The sequence below is a fragment of the Brassica napus genome, chromosome C2 (assembly GCF_020379485.1).
Source record: "Brassica napus cultivar Da-Ae chromosome C2, Da-Ae, whole genome shotgun sequence".
In the NCBI taxonomy this organism is placed as follows: Eukaryota; Viridiplantae; Streptophyta; class Magnoliopsida; order Brassicales; family Brassicaceae; genus Brassica; species Brassica napus.
Window position 1 is genome coordinate 47776855 of NC_063445.1, and position 4763 is coordinate 47781617.

Below are 4763 nucleotides of genomic sequence, written 5' to 3' on the forward strand. Positions count from 1 at the left end.
ATGTTTATGTTATGCGCATGATATGATTATTATCAACTTTGCATGATCTGATTGTTTTAAATTGAGGTTCCATAATTCCACTCCTGTACATATAGAATCAGTATGCTAGGTTTGCATTATAACCATATGGCCGCATGAAAACATATAGAAATTGCTTGTTTGGTCGATTCCCTTGCTTGATAAATCTGTGTGACTTATTTATTATGCATCATATATCACTTTGACCGTGTGGCCTTATTGCATTATATCACCTTTGGTCGTGTGGCTTGTTTGCTTATTAGAAATGTATTGACTTAATAGCATGTCTTGTTTATGGCCGTATGTTAAATATTTTATGAGATCTAAAATTGATTGATATATGATTTGAGATGTCGAAAATCAACCTGGATTTTGCTGCCCTAAATCTCTCTGGAGATAATTATTTACGGTGGGCATTGGATACAAAGATTATCCTAAAGTCAAAGGACTTGGTGAATGAATCACAAAAGGCGATAATGCCAAATGAGAAAGATTGATACAGATCAATATTAATTATTAGTCATCATCTTATTAAGAGTCTCAAAGATCAGTATCTGACTATAGAGAATCTTCTAGACCTTTGGACAGAGTTAAAAATCGAGATATGATCACCAAAGAACGGTATTATTACCAAATGCCCTATTTAATTAGAGGAATTTCAGAATCCAGGACTATAAGTCCGTGGATGAGTCTATTGCTAGCTGGGCAAAATAATGGATTACTGATGAGAAACAGTGAATTGAGACCTCCTGGATTAACCCCATCATAAGACATTTGGATGTGCTGTCTATGTACTAATTGCTCCACCACAGAGAACTAAGATGTGACCTCAAAAGGAGGATGGGGATATATGTTGGATATGATTCTCCCACAATAATAAAGTACTTTGAGCCAACTATGGGTGATTATATTTGAGGCCAGGTACACGGATTATTTTAAGATCAGGAGGAGAAAAATAATAAAGCTGGTAAAAGAATGGTAAAAGAAATAGAATGGAATGTCTTGGCAAGATCCTCGGACTAAAGAATGTGAAATAGACGTCCAAAGATTATACATTTACAAAGCTAGCTAATCAAATGCCAGACACATTTGCTGACCCAAAAAAGAATGACTAAGTCATATATAAACCAACTTGTAAAGCACCAAGGAATTTGATGTCCAAGAAGAGACACAATCAAGTTGCTACAGAGTCTAGACAACGTATGAAACGTGGTAGACCAATAGGTTCCAAAAGATAAGAATCCTCGGAAACAAAAGAAAGGTGCAGAGAATGATAATCAAAATCCAAATCCGAGGTTACTAAGTAAACCATCCCAGACATGGAGATAAGGCCGACTGACTCTAAGGTACAGGTACCAAACAATGTAGCTTGGGACACCAAGCTGCAAAGTATTAAAGGTCCTGATAATAATGAATCTCAATCGATTATATCATGTCTGGAACGTAATGGAACCAATAAGGAATGTCGACATAAGATGATTTATTTTCATACAAGGTAGCACTTGAATTTATGAATATAAGCGAGGATCATGAACCCACGTCAATATAAGAGTGCGCACTCGTAGAACAGATTGGATTGAATGGAAACGTGGGGTTAAATAGTTTAAAGAAGAAAGACGTATTTGGCCATATGATTAAGACGCCATATGATGTTAAAACCAGTGGATATAAATGAGTCTTGTGAGGAATAGAAATCGTGAGATATAAAGCTGATGTTGCACAAGGATTCTCACAAAGACCAGTAATAGATTATTAGGAGACATACTCCCATGTGGTGGATGCAACTACTTTTAGATTTCTCATAAGTCTGGCTATATAAGAGAGAAAATTAGACTTGCAGCAAATTGATGTAGTGACTGCATATTTATATGGTCCACTGGATAATGAAAGTACTAGAGAGTATTGAGCTGAAAGTACAGTAAGTTCTCGAGAACAATATTGATAATCATCAAAGTATATGATCTGAATATCCTAGGAACCTCTGGATACAATTTCCCAAACAGTTGAATATCTCAAGAAAGAGTTTGAGATGAAAGATCTTGGAAAACAAAGTTTTGTTTGGGATTACAGCTTGAGTACATTAACAATGAAATCCTTGTGCATCAAATAGTATATACAGAAAAGGGTACTCAAGAGATTTAATATTGACCAGTCTCACCCATTATCTAGTACATGGGCGTGAGATCACTTGTTTTGGACACTGATCCATTCAGTCCAAAGGTGGACGATAAAGAAGTCCATTTAGTCCTGAGATGGACGATGCAGAAGTCTTGTTTTAGACACTGATCTGATTGGTCCATAAGAAGGACGATGAAGAAGCCTTTGATTTTGGTTTATTTTATACTAACCAGCCCAAAGAGGGGTTATTTGGTTTTGTTGATTTGTTTTCAGACAGGTTATGTTTTACACATGGTGGTACACGCATATCACAGCAACATCATCCAAGATTTTGTGTGTGTGTATTTGAGGTCGATGACTCAATATGTTCGATCAGATTGTGGCATGGCCGATGGTAAAGAAGAACCAACTATCATGTTCGAGGACGAAGCATATTCTGCCCCAGATCTTCATCACCCACGGATTTGGAGAGGTCCAAGGGACCTTCAGTAATGTTCAAATCAGGGGGAGTAATGTGTGTTGTACTCTTTTTCCTTCACCATGGTTCTGTCCCAATTGGGTTTTCCTGGTAAGTTTTTAATGAGGCAACATTAAAGCACATTACAAGCTCTAAATGGTTATGACATCTAAGGGGGAGTGTTATGAACCAGATTGTGGATGACTCATAACAAAGAGATTATGATTTGTAATCTTTCCATTTATCTATGACAGTGTAATCTCCTATATAACGAACATCTATGTTATGATTAAAGATAGACTTTTCCATTACTTTTATAACAAGTTAAATATGATTTTTATTTTATGACTAAACATTACATATTGATTAGGAAGTATTAACATAATTTGGCACAAACAAAAAGTATGTTATGATTACAAAGAAGAGGGAATGGTGGCCTGGTCTCTCATAGGATGCTATCTTATAAGGCCATCCATGCCCCTATTTTGCGGTCAATGCTCAATGGGTTCCATTTTACTATGTTATGACAACTATTGTTATGACCCCTGTTCTAAAACGCGGCCGCCGTGACCGGATTTGCGGCGGTTAAACGCTCGGCGGTCCCTGGCCGTGGCGATTGATCCCAACTCGGCGAACTAGGCGGCTGATACAAAAAAATCTTCGTTTTTCGTCATTCTGATACTTGAAATCGTTTAATAGATAGCTAATGTGTTGTTTTTAAGTGTAAATCGTGATTAAACAGCAACAATAGTTAAGATTAGAAGAATAAAATCAATGGCGGCGAGGAAGAAAAATTGCAGAACCTAGAAAACCGTAATGATTTAATGAGAAAGACGACAAGATATTTACAAAAATGCCACTCATTTATTTTTTGGTAAAAAAAGCAAAAAATAAGGAGAAGGGGAAGTTTGAACTCGGGTCTAAGGGACATTAGAGTAAAACCGTTACCACTATGCCACCGCAACTTTCTCGGATATGAATACATAAACTACATATTATATATATACGTATTTAAAAATATAAAATAGACTTAAAACTAGGTCCCGCGTAATCTCCGATTAATCCCCGATTTTTTCTTTAGGCGCTAGGCCCAACCCGACCGCCCGACTAGCGCCTACCGCGTTCCGGAACAGGGGTTATGACTAATAGTTTTTGAAAGACTAAAACTCAGTATCATGAAGAACATATTAAATTGGAAATAATTATTATTAACCCGATGTAAGTAAGATACGATTTTTATCTTATCACTTAACAAGTTAACATATATGTATATTAATCATGGAACATTACAACATTCTTTGGTAGTCACATGTGATCACGAAAATGATTTTTAGAATTTAAAAAAAAATAAGCTAGTCCATATAAATATATACTATGTTTTTTTAATAAAATAATTGTCAAATTAATTAATAGTGTGCAAAAAGAATATTTTTCTTTTCTTAAATAAAATCTACATAATTACCTAATATGATTAATATATATATAACAATTAATGATTATGAATAATACATATTTCATAACAATTTTGTACCATCTCTCTTTTTTGTTTAGTTTTATATTATTAAAATAAATTAAACAATCACATTAAGCATATAATAATAAAAAATTAGATTTTTTGTTATATGTTATATTTAAAAAAAATTTAAACGACTATAAATTACTAAAAATGGTAAAAGTCCCAAATTAAAAATTTTGTGATCAATGGTTTAATTTTTTTTGTTCAGTCAAGATACAAAAGATCATAAACCGTAGGAGTAGACGTTCGGATACCCGTTCGGGCTTGGTAACAGGTATTTAGGATTTTTGGGTATTTCAGTATAAAAATATAGAACTCGTTCTGGTGTTTCTACACTTCGGGTCGGGTTCGGGTATTTTATGTTCGGGTTCGGATATTTTGGGTCGGGTTCGTATATTTAAATTTTGAAGAAAAAATAAATAAATAAATCATTGTTTAAGTTTTTTTTTATTTAAAATATACTTTTAACTTAAGTGGTTTTCTAATTTTTAAAACATTTAACTATTAATAGGTCTGGAGATAAAAAAACTTTAAAATAGAAAGACACTAATTTAATTGTTGTTTGAAATTTTAGATGATTTTTTGTTAATGCATGAAACAAGAGCTTGATATGTATTTTAAGTGAGTAGCAAATAATTTTGTCCATAATTATAT